Source organism: Lycium barbarum, chromosome 1, assembly GCF_019175385.1.
Source record: "Lycium barbarum isolate Lr01 chromosome 1, ASM1917538v2, whole genome shotgun sequence".
Taxonomy (NCBI): Eukaryota; Viridiplantae; Streptophyta; class Magnoliopsida; order Solanales; family Solanaceae; genus Lycium; species Lycium barbarum.
In genome coordinates, this window is record NC_083337.1 from 111,852,914 (window position 1) to 111,869,931 (window position 17,018).

Below are 17,018 nucleotides of genomic sequence, written 5' to 3' on the forward strand. Positions count from 1 at the left end.
CCTAATGAAAGTTTGGGTAAATGTGACCAAATTGCAGATTTTGGCGGATTTGCAGCTTGAATTCGGGATAGCAAAAGGAGCGGAAAGAGGTATGTAAGGCTTCACCCTTCTTTCTATGGCATGTCTTAGACGTAATAAGTTGGGTACGAGCCTCGGGGACAACTCTATTCCCCGGAATCCGCATCCAAAGTTTCCTTTTTTTCCTTCAGTAGAATTGAACTAGAAAGTGCGCGAAATGTTGGAAAGACCTCCTAAACCCCTAGAACTTGTATAAATGGGACCCGACTACCATAAAACTCTCATAAGTAACGCCATGACATGTAACATATGCAAATCGTATACGCTACCTCATTCGGGCCGAGGTGGGCTCGTTGCTCTCGGATTTTCCTTATAGTTCTGTTTGACTTACTTGAAGTCGAATCTAAAGGGGGCCTTTGATCCCGATTCCGTTACTAAATGATAAGTACTATGACTAATCTACCGAGGATACTTTTATGATGATAATGATAACGACGATGTTAGACAAGAGAAAATTCCTTTGATAAGTACGACCGGAACGATGCTACGGCTAAGATTTCTAAGCTAAGGATTCAATGTGAGCATGAAAGTAATAAGCTAGTTCTTGAACCTTATTTCTGCTTCCTAGCTATAACACGATTTACTAAGGATTCCCAAGCCTATGAGTTGACGTCTATGGTGCCATGATTCCATTCTATGTTTACTTTTGATACTATTCTCCGTTGGTAGTCTCGCCTTAAAACACTTGTTCCTTCAAGGAGAGACAAGGCGACCATGATTGTTCCATAATATAATCGGAGGTCACCGACCTTACGTCACTCCGATGACTACATGATTCTTCTTTGGGCTCTCCTGCGTGCCTATATGACATATGTATATAAGATATGTAAATGCATATAAGACATGTAAATGTATGTAAGATATGTGTATATATATTTATAAAATATGTACATGACACATGTACATGCATATGACGAAAGAGCCAAGGCGCTATAGAGGCTGATATATGCACATGATACACGTATATGTGTATGATAAAAGAACCAGAGTGCTATAGACACTGGTTTATGTACATGACACACGTATATGTATATGGTGAAAGAGCCAGAGCGCTATAGACGCTGATATATGTACATGATATTCGCATATGTATACGGGGAAGATGGAGATAAGGGCAGAGCGTTACATACGCATATCCACCTGATCAGTTGGCATTATATGACATGATATCGTCCCGTACGCGGGATGCCCAGACGCGGGATGTGTATATTTATGGTTAAATGGATCGGCTGCTGACGCCTCGACAATATGATATGTCCTATTTATATATATATATATATATATATATATATATATATATATATATATATGAACAAGGAAAGATTTTTAAAGGAAAGCTAAGCATGCATAGCGTCTGCCAAGGGCATATATATATACAGGGTATGTTTCTACTTCAGGATATGTGCTACTACTCTTTTATATCGTTATTCCCGTCTTATACTTTCTGTATGCTATTATTCATGCCTTACATACTCGGTACACTATTCGTACTGACGTCCCTTCTTTTGGACGCTGAGTTTCATGCCGCGCAGGTCAGCAGACAGACGGTTTTGGTTCCTAGAAGCCTCACCAGCAGCACTTAGCAGCGCTCCAGTTGTTCCGGAGCCTCACTTTCTTGGTACTATTTTGTGTATATATATATTCGGGCACGACAGTACTCGGCCCTTCTTATGTATATGTGTACTATGTCTAGAGGCTCGTAGACAGATATGTACAGTTAGATGTCTTGTACCTTGAATTGTTCGCGTCTCTGTATAATGTGATAGCAACGCTTACTAGTCTATGTTTATGATGCCGCTACTGATGTAAATGTGCAGTAACGAAATGCTACTAATGTTAAGGTTAAGAAAAAAAAAAGGGTATAGTTATACGGCCTACTTAGCAACAAGAATGTGATGCGAGATAAGGGGTGCTCGGTACAAGTATCGGGTACTCGTCACGGCCCCTAGTCGGGTCGTGACAGAAGTGGTATCAGAGCAGTTCTGTCCTAGGGGTTTGTCTACGAGCCGTGTCCAGTAGAGTCTTGTTTATGGGTGTGTAGCGCGCCACATTTATAAGCAGAAGGCTACAGGGCATTTAGGAAATATGACCTTCTTTGTACTCAAGATCGTGCGATAGAGCTATGCTACTAGGTTTCCATATTCTTTTCCTAATCCTGTGTTATGGTTTCAGTAATGCCGCCGAAGAAGAAGCTAGGGCGGCCCAGAAGGGCGAGACGATGGCTGGAAGAAGAGTTGAACGGGAGCTAGAAGAAGGAGAATCTCATAATGAAGCTCCCCCTCAGACTTTTCCCTCTCCCCCTGCACCAGCAGAGCAGGAAAGAGTTCCAGCTCCTGCCCCCGCACCTCCAGTTCCGCCGCCAGCAGCTCCGGGCCAGCAGATGGCAGAGGCCATCCAGTTATTGACCCAGTTAATTGCCGCACAGGCTCAGCGGAAAGATGTAGACCTAGGAGACAGGGCGGTAAGTGCAAGGGCCCGCGACTTTATCACCCTGAGGCCTCCAGAGTTCTATGGATCAAAACCAGAGGAAGACCTGCAGAATTTTATAGATGAGATGCTGAGGACTCTAAGGATCATACATGCTTCAGATATGGAGTCCGTAGAGTTGGCTTCATACAGGCTGCGAGATGTGGCAGTTCTGTGGTACAGTAGCTGGATATCTTCGAGGGGAGCAAATGCGCCCCCCTCCGGTTTGGCAGGAGTTTACTGAAGCATTTTTACGGCATTTCCTACCACCAGTGGTTCGACGAGCTTGAGCCGATATGTTCTTGAACCTTAGACAGGGAAATATGAGTGTTCGAGAATACAGCCTTCGCTTCAACTCACTAGCCAGGTACGCCCCAGCCCTGATAGCTGATAGGGGAGATCATGTGCACCGATTCGTGAGTGGGCTAGGGCCACATTTAGTTAAGGAGTGCCTGACGGCTTCACTCCAGGATGGGATGACTATTACCCGCATCCAGGCCCACGCCCAAAATCTGGAAGAGCAGTACCAGTCACGGAGAGAGGAGCGTTATCCAGATAGGGGTTCCAGGAAAAGGGGCAGGTTTTCCAGGATAAGAAGCGAGTATAGAGGGCGATAGGCACAAGAGCAGTCTAAGTATTCAGACCAATCAGTGGCCAGTGCACCACCTCGATTTGCGGATAGGAGATTTGACTGCTCTGCCTATTCGGGACCAGATCAGAGTACTAGAGCTTCAGGATCCCAGTATAGAGCTGATTCTAGCAGGATGATGCCACCCCCGCCACGGTGTGCTCGATGTGATAGGCCACACTCTGGAGAGTGTCGCGCAGGTACAGGTGCATGTTATACTTGTGGGTGGGTTGGCCATTTGATGCGTGATTGCCCACTGAGGTATGAGGGAGACCAAGCCCAGCCCGCCGGGTCCGCGGTTGGTTCATCGTCGACCGTACGCCCTCCTGGACAGACTTCCCAAGCTCCAGTGGGCCGCGGTCGAGGTAGAGGAGGGGCACCTAGTTCAGCCGGTCCTCCGCACCGCTTATATGCATTGACAGGACGACAGGACCCTGAGCCTTCCGCAGACGCGGCCACAGGTACTTTTTCGACACCTTCTATGATATGCGTGTTAATTGATTCGGATTCTATCTTATCCTACGTTGCCCTTTGCATTGCTGAACATATTAAGAATTCGGAAATTAGGATGAAAGGTAGCCATACGCACAGGTAAAAAGACGAATACCAGAGATTGCCGAGGTTAGAACTGTAAGTAAAAGGAAAGACATGTTACGCGGGCGTTTCGAAAACTGCTAAGACCCCAACTCGTTCCATATTATGTGATATAAGTAGTGCGAGGGAGTGGAGGCGAAAATACTAACGCTGAGGCGCTGAAATGCATTAAAGTTTCAAGGTTAAGCGTGCTAGGTTGAGAGCAATTTCACGATGGGTGACCCCCTGGGAAATATGCTGAAAATTTCATAAATGTGGGAACAAGAGACGAATGTGAAATTAGGTAGCCCAATGTAAATTAGAGTGTGCGGAGTGGTTAGAAACCCTATAAAAGTCATGTAGGCGGAGACGGACTAGACTAGCAGAAGGGGCGGACATGTTGGACCTAAAGTGGACCATGACGGTTCAAGATCCAGTAAAGGGAATTTGTTAACACCGAGCCAGTGTTCGGAGCTAGATCAATTGACCTACGACTTAGAGGCAACCTAAGCTCCTAAAATGGAGGTGTTAACCGATATGCGAGATGTCTACGAAGGAGACCTCACCGAAGCATTATGATACACTATGAGGCCAGATTAACATTCGAGGACGAATGTTCTAAAGGGGGGGAGGATGTTATATCCCGCATTTTAGTACAATCGGATAATTCAAGGTAATTGCAGGGAGATGACAAACAAGGTCTTACTTTTGTTTTGTTAAGCATATGAGTTGCTTATAAATAATTTAGAAGCGAAAATATTAAGAAAGGTCAAGGGCATAAAAGGAAATTCGCAATATGACTCGTGGAAATATGGAGAAAGACGAAGGGCAAATTTGGAAATTGGGAAAAATTTGTTTTCATGAATTATGAGAACTAGCCAAACACAATTGGGCTTGGAATTTTGTATTGAGAAAAATTAAAGGCCCAACCGGCCATGACATGGGCTAGGCCTATGTGGGGGTTCAATTTATGAGATAAATAGATGACTAAGTCATCTTTATCTCATAAGACTCTAGAAATTTCAAGAAAAACAAGCAAAAAAAAAAGAAGGAGAAAACTTCAAGGCCATTCGACCATAGTGAAATTCCACAAGAAACATTGACAAAAATTCCTCCAAAAATGATTTCCTACCAACTAGAGGGTCTACAAGTTGCCAATTGTAGACAAGTGAAGAAGTGAAGGAAAAGGAAGGTGAGAACTTGTGCTCTTTTATATGTTATGAATATTTATGAATGTTGTAGTATGCAAAAGTGAATGAAAATTATGAAGAACAAGAATATAGATGTGGCCGTGCATGCCTATGTGTGTGTAAAGACCATGTGTTAATTATTCTATTTAGTGTTTGGTTGTTATTGTTGTGAATGTTATGTGGAAAATGGAAGTTGAAAGATTTTGGAGAGATTGTAGTTGTGAATGCATGATGAAGCCGTGTGTGTGCATGGATTATATAGCCGTGTATGTGTGTGGTATGGTGAATGGATAGTGAGCAAGTTTTATTTAGTATTTTAGTTGTTGCGTTGTGGATTTTATATTGCATATAAAGAATCGATAAGCGTGGTGAAGTATTAGTAGTTGAAAGCTTGTTTTGGAAAAAGTATGTGAATTGAATATGTGGATCGCTAATGTGGTTGTTGAGTTTATGTTGATAGTTTGGCCGGGTTTGAATTCCCGGATTGTGATTGATCAGAATTTGGCTAAGTTGAATGTTGAGGATGGTATATTTACAGAGGAAGTGCTGCCGAAATTTCGGTAGCCAAGTGATACCTTAAGATTCCAACACTAAATACCCTAATGAAAGTTTGGGTAAATGTGACCAAATTGCAGATTTTGGCGGATTTGCAGCTTGAATTCGGGATAGCAAAAGGAGCGGAAAGAGGTATGTTAGGCTTCACCCTTCTTTCTATGGCATGTCTTAGACGTAATAAGTTGGGTACGAGCCCGGGGACAACTCTATTCCCCGGAATCTGCATCCAAAGTTTCCTTTTTTTCCTTCAGCAGAATTGAACTAGAAAGTGCGCGAAATGTTGGAAAGACCTCCTAAACCCCTAGAACTTGTATAAATGGGACCCGACTACCATAAAACTCTCACAAGTAACCCCATGACATGTAACACATGCAAATCGTATACACTACCTCATTCGGGCCGAGGTGGGCTCGTTGCTCTCGGATTTTCCTTATAGTTCTATTTGACTTACTTGAAGTCGAATCCAAAGGGGGCCTTTGATCCCGATTCCGTTACTAAATGATAAGTACTATGACTACTCTACCGAGGATACTTTTATGATGATAATGATAACGACGATGTTAGACAAGAGAATATGCCTATGATAAGTACGACCGGAACGAGGCTACGGCTAAGATTTCTAAGCTAAGGATTCAATGTGAGTATGAAAGTAATAAGCTAGTTCTTGAACCTTATTTCTGCTTCCTAGCTATGACACTATTTCCTAAGGATTCCCAAGCCTATGAGTTGACGTCTATGGTGCCATGATTCCATTCTATGTTTACTTTTGATACTATTCTCCGTTGGTAGTCTCGCCTTAAAACACTTGTTCCTTGAAGGAGAGACAAGGCGACCATGATTGTTCCATAATATAATCGGAGGTCACCGACCTTACGTCACTCCGATGACTACATGATTCTTCATTGGGCTCTCCTGCGTGCCTATGTGACATATGTATATAAGATATGTAAATGCATATAAGACATGTAAATGTATGTAAGATATGTGTATATATATTTATAAAATATGTACATGACACATGTACATGCATATGACGAAAGAGCCAGGGCGCTATAGATGCTGATATATGCACATGATACACGTATATGTGTATGATAAAAGAACCAGAGTGCTATAGACGCTTGTGTATGTACATGACACACGTATATGTATATGGTGAAAGAGCCAGAGCGCTATAGACGCTGATATATGTACATGATATTCGCATATGTATACGGGGAAGATGGAGATAAGGGCAGAGCGTTACATACGCATAACCACCTGATCAGTTGGCATTATATGACATGATATCGTCCCGGACGCGGGATGTGTATATTTATGGTTAAATGGATCGGCTGCCGACGCCTTGGCAATATGATATGTCCTATTTATATATATATATATATATATATATATATATATGAACAAGGAAAGATTTTTAAAGGAAAGCTAAGCATGCATAGCGTCTGCCAAGGGCATATATATATACAGGGTATGTTTCTACTTCAGGACATGTGCTACTACTCTTTTATGTCATTATTCCCGTCTTATACTTTTTGTATGCTATTATTCATGCCTTACATACTCGGTACACTATTCGTACTGACGTCCCTTCTTGTGGACTCTGCGTTTCATGCCTCGCAGGTCAGCAGACAGACGGTTTTGGTTCCTAGAAGCCTCACCAGCAGCACTTAGCAGCGCTCCAGTTGTTCCGGAGCCTCACTTTCTTGGTACTATTTTGTGTATATATATATTCGGGCACGACAGTACTCGACCCTTCTTATGTATATGTGTACTATGTCTAGAGGCTCGTAGACAGATATGTACAGTTAGATGTCTTGTACCTTGAATTGTTCGCGTCTCTGTATAATGTGATAGCAACGCTTACTAGTCTATGTTTATGATACCGCTACTGATGTAAATGTGCAGTAACGAAATGCTACTAATGTTAAGGTTAAGAAAAAAAAAGGGTATAGTTATACGGCCTACTTAGCAGCAAGAATGTGATGCGAGATAAGGGGTGCTCGGTACAAGTATCGGGTACTCGTCACGGCCCCTAGTCGGGTCGTGACACTATGCAAGATCTTAGGCTCTTGCCTTTCCGGGATATAGGAGAATCATGAAAAGGGAGAAGAATCATGTCATGGGATTCATGCCATAGAAAGGAAAGGAGTAGCCTCACATACCTTTGTCGTTTAGCTAAGCTATCGTTCACTTGTTCTCTTTCAATATCACGTTGTTACCTTCACGAGAGAATACGCATTACAGTTAGTCAATCGACCATAAGAACGCATCGTTATTTCTAGAGAAAATCGGGCAGCATTTCCTTTGTTTCTACTACTTTTCTCATGTTCTATTTCAACTCCCAACATTTACAACAACACTCACACTATCGTATCAACATTCATCACTTATCTATATTTAGCAAATTCAACCATTTTTCTCCAATTTCTCCACATTTAATGGTTTTAGATCATCATCATAATTTTGCTTACATCACACCTATTCCATGGTCTATACGCCATTTATAACGTATTCATCATCACAACATATCAATGTTCATGATTCCATTCAACTATCATTCAATTGTGACACTATTCACTTAGTAATGGCCCATTTTCTATGTTCTTCTACATTTCAAGCATCTTAGCTTTCCAATACCTTAAATGACTTGATAAAGTCATGAAACATACCTTAGATGATGGTGGAACAAGCCTAGAGTGGAATCACTTCTTTAGCACCATAACCCTTCTTCACCTCTTTTGGAATTTCTTGAAGGAGATGACTTCCAATTAGGTTTCATACACTTTGTTTAATAGATTTGGTGTTGATGATCATTGATTTCCTTGGTATTCTTGTGGTTGAAGTGTTTGGAGTATTCTAGAGATTTCTTGAAGGTTATAGATGAAGTATGAATGAGAAAGTCACTTATAATAATCACAAAATCTGATTTTTAATGAACAGTCATCAGGGTGTACAGTGGTCGTGAACCACAATTTACGGACCGTATACTAGTTTACGGGCCATATAATGTGGTCGTATTTAAGCATATCAAAAACAGAAAGGTTTGCTGAAGGTCATGATGGTTTACGGCCACAGTTTACGGGTCGTATTTCAGTTTACGGTCCGTAAACTGGGTCGTATTTTACCATTTAAGCTTTGGACAGAAAGTTGAAATTTTTGGAACGTTGGAGGACGATGGCAGTATGGTCCGTAAATCACTTTACGGGCCGCATTCTGTTTTACGACCACTGGCTAAATTGATATTCTACAACTTTCTTATTTCCAAAAAAATTCATGAATCGCCATTCCCTACTTGGTAAAACGTCGCACACTCATACCCTTTGTTGGTCTATTCATTGTACATGTACGGGGACTTTTCTGAGGTGTAACAATTTTATTGGGGTGACGTAAGGTCGTGGACCCCCGATTCCATTATGGAGCATTCATAAACATTTCGCCTCACCTTGAAGGAATTAGCATAAGGTGAGTGTATATAATGATCAACATTAATAGATTATAGATAGCATCATTAAGTTTATAAGAGCATCATATCATGGACTCTAGGATTTTTAGACTTAAGTTTATCATCATTATTATCGTACTCGTAGTGTATCTCTTATCTTATATGGCTATTTGTGAATAAGAACTCTTAGTTTTCTTGAAGATAGGAAATTCTTGAAGAAGGAGAAAATTCATGCCTTAGAAAGAAAGGACTAGCCTCACATACCTTTGTCGTTTAACTACTCTATTGCTTGCTCATTCTCCTTTAATGTTCACGTCTTTACCTTCAAAAGAATTCGCATTAACATTAGCTAAGCAATTATAAGAATACGCTTACTAAAGCTAGAGAAAATTGGGCAGCATTTCCTGTGTTTATATGACTTCCTCCATATTCCATATCAACTCCCAAACATCCGTAACATCATTCTTAATATCCCAAATAACAATCATCATTTATCTACATTATCCACATTTCACAATTTCACTTCAATTTCCCCATAATCATGGTCACAATTCACTATTACGTTCTTTCACATATCATACTCATTCCATGTTATAAATGTCATTCATAACCTACTTACAATTACAACATATCCATATTCATGATTTATTCCAAACTACTACTCAATAATAGCACTATTCCCATATTTATGACCCACTTTCTATATTCTTCTACAATCCACGTGTTTCAACTTCTTAATATCTTAAACATCCTGAAAATATCATAAAACTTACCTTAGATATTGTAGGAACAAGCCTTGAGTGGTATTGTTTTTCTTGCACCAAAACCCTAGTTCACTTCTCTTGAAATTTCTTGGCTTAGATGACTTTAATGTTCTTCACACTCTTGATTTTTATTTGTTTGATGAAGTTGATCATCAATTTCCTCTGTGTTCTTGTGGATGAATAGTAGAGAACATTCTAGAGAGTTCTTGACTTGTGTAGGAGAGAAATGAAATAAAATTAACTTGGGTCACCTTTTAATAACTTAAAATCTGATTTCGTCGAGCAATTATACGGACACTTATACGGTCTGTATAAACTTATACGGTCCGTATAAGTGACCGTGAAATGGACCATTCAGTTTCTCTTCTCTGTGACCATTATACGACACATTATACGGTCCGTATAAATTTATACGGTCCGTATAAGTGACCGTATAATCCCACAAGTGAGGGACTTTCACTGTGATGGTTTTGCGGTCTATTATACGGACCGTATAACATTATATGGACCATATAATCGACTGTATAACCCATCAGTTCACAGAATCTTATTTTCGTCACTTCGTTTGATCTCCGATCCTTATGGAACCTTCTTAACACTTGTTTAGCACTTCATTAACAATCTAAGGGTCATTATAACTCTTCTCCAAAATGTCTTTAAACTCTCATTAATTCGATACTCGATATTCTTGCCCGACACACAACATAGAACCTGCTTTCCTTAACAACTTTCTTCCCTTACCTTAAATGTCTTTGAAATCTCGATTTGGGTCATCAAATGCTATATCTTACTTATCAAAACATCGTATACGTCATACCCTTCGTTGTCCTATTCACTGTACGCTGAGGGGAAATTTTTCGAGGTGTAACAATTTCTCAATTTTATTCATGGATGATGACTATTTTTTAAAGATTCCAAAGTATATGGATTGATGCCTTATGAGATTTATGATCTTATTCTATGTTTTCTCTTGATGCTATTCTTCATTGATAGTCTCAACTTATAATAATAGTTCCTTCAAGGTTAGATAAAGCGATGATGATTATTCCCTAATATAATCGGAGGTTACCAACCTTACGTCACTCCGATAGAGATATAACTTTCCTTGGGCTCTCCTGCATGTTGCTTATATGATATACATATATGATATATGTATATGTAAATGGAGAATATGGGAAAAAGGGCGAAGCGCTATAGACCCATGGCCACCTGATCAGTTGGTATAATATGATATCATCCCGGACACGGGACATATATGGTTCCATGAATTGGAGCCGAGGTTCCTCGGCAACATGATATGTTCTATTTTATGTATACATGAACAAGAAATGTTTTTCAAATAAAGTTAAGTATGCATGGCATCCACCCTAAGAGGCACTCATATGTACAGGTTACTCTTTTACTTACGATATGCTCTACATTTCCATTCTATTATTATTCATACTTGACATCCCTTACTATGTTATTATTCATACCTTACATACTCGGTACATTACTCGTACTGACGTCCCTTCCTATGGACGCTGTGTTCATGCCGGCAGGATCAGGAAGCTAGTCGGGTGATCCATCACAATAGGACCTCCCCTCAGCAGCAGTCAGTACGCTCCATTGATCTGAAGCTACAACCCTTTTGGTATGCTATTCGATTACGTACATTTATGGGTACGGCAGGGCCTTGTCTTGTCATTTCTATAGTTTGTACTCCATAGAGGTCTGCAGACAGTGATATGTAGCCGTGATGTTGTGCAGCCTCGTCGGCGTTTATTTTATTGTACTGTATATATGTGTAGTGGCCAAATCGGCTTGCCTTGTTACTCTCAGTGTTTATGTTTATATGTATGCGTTGGCCGTGAGTTCCCGGTACAGTGTCTCTTATGTTGATTGTTCTGGAGACAGTACAGCTCAGTTACAGATTGTGTATAGGCCCAGGATAGTCAGTGAGTAGTAAATTCAAGCATAGGAATGCTTGGCCAGTAGTGGTCGGGCACTTGTTACGGCCAATCAGTTTGGGTCGTGACAAAAGTGGTATCAGAGTAGTTCGTCCTGGGGATTGTCTATAGACCGTGTCCGGTAGAGTCCTGTTTATGGGTTTGAAGCCGGCCACACTTATAAACAGGTGGCTGTAGGGCATTTAGGAATTATTGACCTTTCTTTCTATCTTAGATTGTGCGGTAGAGCCAGAGTCTAGGAGAGATCGTTTCTGACCCCTTTTCCTGAGAGGAAAGTACAGACTAACGATAGATAAAGAGACCAGCCTCAGACAGTGGGAGTGCTAAGAAGGCCCCCAGAGTTGATCCAAGACTCCAGGCTCCAGGACCGAGCATGTTACACCTTGGAAAATTCCTCGTTAGCGTACAGTGAATAGGCTAGCGAAGAGCACGAGGTATACGATGATTTTGATAAGTAAGAGATAGCTTTTGATGATCCTAATCGAGATTCAAAGACATTTGACGTAAAGGAAGAAGTTTGTCAAAGAAAGCAAAAGATATGTTGCGTGTCAGGTAAGAATTATGAGTGACGAGTTAATGATGGCATAATTATGTCTTGGAGAAGAGTAATAACATCCCTTAGATTGGTATTGAGGTGTTAGACAAGTGTCAAGAAGGTTCCGTAAGGATTGGAGATCAAACGAGTCAACGAGAAAGAATTCGGATGGATTGGGCATTATACGGCCCAACATACTGGCCGTCTAAATTATACTGGCCGTATGTCTGGCCATATAATCAGCCCAGAATGTCATGTCTCACTGGACCAAACATATGGCCAAACATACGACCCGTATAAAATGTACGGACCGTATGTTGGTCCGTATAACTTGGTCGGGACTGATTTCAAGATTTAATATAAGGACCCTCTCTCATTTTATTTCATTTCATTTCCACTCTCCTCTCTTCAAGAAACCTCTAGAACACTCTCCAATATTCATCCACAAGAAATCAAAGGAAATCCATGATTAACTACATCAAAACCACGAAATCAAGTGTATGAAACCTAACAAAAGTTCATCTACACCTAGAAAACTCAAGGGAAGTGAGTTAGGGTTTTTGTGTAAGAAGAGAAGTTACACTCAAGGGTTGTTCGTCCATCATCTAAGGTGAGTTTTATGATCATTCTTGATTGTTTAAGGTGTTGAAAGTTAAAGCACTTGAATTATAGAAAGATATAGGAAATGGGTCATAAATGAGTGAATAGTTTCATTGTTGAGTAGTAGTTTGGGGTGAATTATGAATATTGGTATGTTGTGATTGTAAATATGTTATGAATGACGTTAGAACATGGAAAAAGTATTATATGCGAGAAAAATGCAATAATGAAATATGACCATGATTATGGAGGGATTGGAGTGAAATGGTGAAATGCGGATAATGTAGATGAATGATGATTGTTGTCTATTATATTGTGAATGTTGTTATGAATGTTTGGGAGTTGATATAGAATATGGGAAAAGTTTTATAAACAAAGGATATACTACCCAATTTTCTTTAGCTTTAGTAAGTACGTCTAAGTAATCGATTAACTAATGTTCATATGACTTCTCTTGAAGGTAGAAACGTGGGAGTTTAAGGAGAACAAGCACGCAATAGATTAGCTAAACGTAAAAGGTATGTGAGACCAGTCCTTTATTTCTATGGCATGAATCCGATGGCATGACTTCTCCTTCTTCTCCATGAATCCTCTATATCCCGGAAAGCTAAGAGTCTATGTTCACGAATAGCTACAGGAGATAAGAGATACATTACGAGTCCAATAATGATGATGATGAACTTAAGTCTAAAGATCCTAGAGTTCATGGTATGATGTTCCTATATAATTAATGATGTTATTTATTGGATACACTCACCTTATACACTATTCCCTTCAAGGTGTGGCCGGATACTTATGAATACTCCATAACGGAATCGGGGGTTCACGACCTTATGTCACCCCAACATAGCCATAGTTGTCTTCAAGTTCTAATGTATGTCTTAACGACAAAATGTATAAGGATACTAAGTCATGATATGTTTATGAAATGGTCAATAATGTAAGTTTGTGATATACTTATGCGAGGTATGAAAATGTTAAGTTATGAATGATTATGTGACGATATGATTACACCGTGCCTAGATGGTCGGACATGTCACCGCTAATGCGGGCTGCTTCTGATTACACCGTGCCTAGATGGCCGGACATGTCACCGCTAATGCGGGCTGCTTCTGATTACACCGTGCCTAGATGGTCGGACATGTCACTGCTAATGTGGGCTGCTTATGATTACACCGTGCCTAGATAGCCGGACATGTCACCGCTGCTTATGATTACACCGTGCCTAGAGGGCCGGAAATGACACCACTAGTGGGCGACATATGATGGTTACCCAGACGCGGGTTGATGATGAGGATTATGATGTGATGATATATGCTCTGTGATGACATATGTACTATGATTATATAAATATACGATATATGTATGAAATGTATGCACCTATTAAACTCATGCAGGTTATACTTTTCTCTTATGGCTCATGATTCTTCTATTATGTTTATTTCGTTCTTGTCATACATACTCAGTACAATGTTCATACTGACGTCCATTTATTTGGACGCTGTGTTCATGCCCACAGGTAGAAAGGGAGGTGAGCTTGATCAGACTCGTAGGAGCTGTCAGCTGATTTGAGAGCACTCCAATTTTCCGGAGGTGCTACTTGGTTTATTCATTTGTGTATATATATATATATATATGTATATGTATTTTGGGCACGACGGGGTATTCTCCCGTCCATATGTCTAGTACTCTAGTAGAGGCTCGTAGATACGCATGTGTTGGTAGTATGGTCTCACGATGCTACGATTGTATATGTATTATTATTTTGATAGCCGAAGGGCTTGTGTATATAAAAGTAATTATGTTTCAAATGAAAATGATTGTCTTATGATTATGAGTATATAAATGGGAAATAAGTGTATAATGACTATGACGAGTAAGGAAATGAGTGGTGCTCGGTGGTTAGCCCTGGGGATCCATCACGGCCCCTAGTTGGGTCGTGACAAAAGTGGTATCAGAGCAGTTCAATCCTAGGAAGTGTCTACGAGCCCTATCTAGTAGAGTCTTGTTTATGGTGTATTGCGTGCCACACTAATAAAAATGAGGCTATAGGGCATTTAGGAAAAATGACCATCTTTCATCTTAATAGATCGTGTGAAAGAGCTGTATTATAAGATTTCCTCCTACCTAATAGTGTGCTACGATTTCAGAAATGCGTCCAAAGGGAAAAGCTACCGCCGCCCAGAAGGGCAAGACTACGACAAAAAGGCGGGTAGTAAGAGAGCCGCCAATGAATGTAGAAGAGGGCGAGTCACATAATGAGGCCCTATCTAACACTTCCTCTACCCCGCCCAATGTAGAAGAACAAGGAAGAGCTTCAGCTCCAGTTCCTCCACCGGTTGCTTCGGGTCAACAAGTGACCAAGGCCATTAATTTGTTGCCACAGTTGGTTGCCGCCCAAGCACAACGACAGAATGTAGGTTCAAGTGATTGGGCAGCTAGTACCAGACCTCGGGATTTTATGAGTTAGAATCCTCCGGAGTTTTTCGGGTCAAAGCCGGATGAAGACCCGCAAAGTTTTATTGATGAGATGCTGAGAACATTGAGAATTATTCATACCTCCGAGACTGAATCTATAGAATTGGCATCTTATAGACTCCAAGATATAGCGGTATTGTGGTACAATAATTGGCTAGCATCAAGAAAAGAAAATGTGCCTCCTCCCGTGTGGCAAGAATTTGTAGATGCCTTTATCCGTCACTATTTGCCACCAGAGGTCTGTCGAGCTAGGGTGGACAGGTTCTTAAATCTGAAGCAACGAAGTATGAGTGCCCGGGAATATATCTTTCAATTTAATTCATTGGCTAGGTATGCCCCGACTATGGTGGCTGATATGGGAGATAGGGTGCACAGGTTTGTGAGTGGCTTGGGGCCACATTTGTTCAAGGATTATTTAACGGCCTCATTGAAAGAAGGGATGGATATTTCCCGAATACAAGCGCATGCCCAGAACTTAAAGGGATGACAGCAACCACAAAGAGGTGATCGCGACATTGATAAAAGGCAAAGCAAGAGGGCCAGATCTATGGGGGCAGGTAGCGATTATAAAGGGGGATCGAGGTAGACTTATTCCCGACATTCGGGCCAGTCGGTGACTAGTGCGCCTCCACGATTTGCAGATAGGAGATTTGATCGCTCCGTTCCTTCAGGACAGGGTCAGAGTTCGAGAGTTTCAGGCTCCCAGTTTGGGAGTGATTATAGTCAGAGGAGACCACCAGTTCCACGATGTAGCCAGTGTAGAAAATTACACTCGGGGCCATGTCGTCAAAGCAAAGATGCTTGCTATGTGTGTGGACAGTCTGGGCATTTGATGCGAGATTGTCCCTCGAGGTATGGTAGAGGTGGGGTTCAGCCCACAGGATCAGCAATTGGTTCCTCTTCAGTGTGCCCGGTAGGGCAGACTTCCCAGATTTCATCAGGTCAAGGTAGAGGCAGAGGGGGAGCATCTACTTCAAGTGCCACTCAGCCCCGTGCGTATGCTTTAGCAGGACGACAGGATCTTGAGTCCTCTCCGGATGTGGTTATAGGTACATTATCTATATTTTCCCATGATGTGTATGCATTGATAGATCCGGGTTCTACTCTCTCTTATGTTACTCAATATGTTGCTGGTTGTATTGGGGTGAAACCTGAGCCAATAAAACCTTTTGAGGTATCTACTCCAGTTGGTGATCCCGTGATAGCTAGACAAGTGTATAAAAATTGTGTACTTGTGATATGCAATCGCCTGACCAAAGCTGATTTAATCGAGCTGGAAATGATAGATTTCGATGTGATTATGGGTATGGATTGGTTGGCTTCATGTTATGCTAATGTTGATTGCCGAATGAAAGTGGTTCGATTTCAATTTCCGGGAGATCCCATGCTTGAATGGAAGGGTAATACAGCCTCTCCAAAAGGTAGGTTTATTTCCTACCTTAAGGCAAGAAAGATGATAGCTAAGGGCTATATTTATCATCTAGTCCGAGTTCATGACACCGAAGCAACGTCGCCAACTTTCCAATCCGTTTCGGTAGTGAATGAATTTCCGGATGTATTTCCAGATGAACTTCAAGGTCTTCCTCCAGAAAGAGAGATTGATTTCGCTATTGACGTGTTACCAGACACCAAGCCTATTTTTATTCCTTCGTATCGAATTGCTCTGGCATAATTGAAAGAGATAAAGGCACAGTTGAAAGATTTTCCTAAGAAGGGATTTATTAGACCCAGTTCATCACCATGGGGAGCACCAGTCT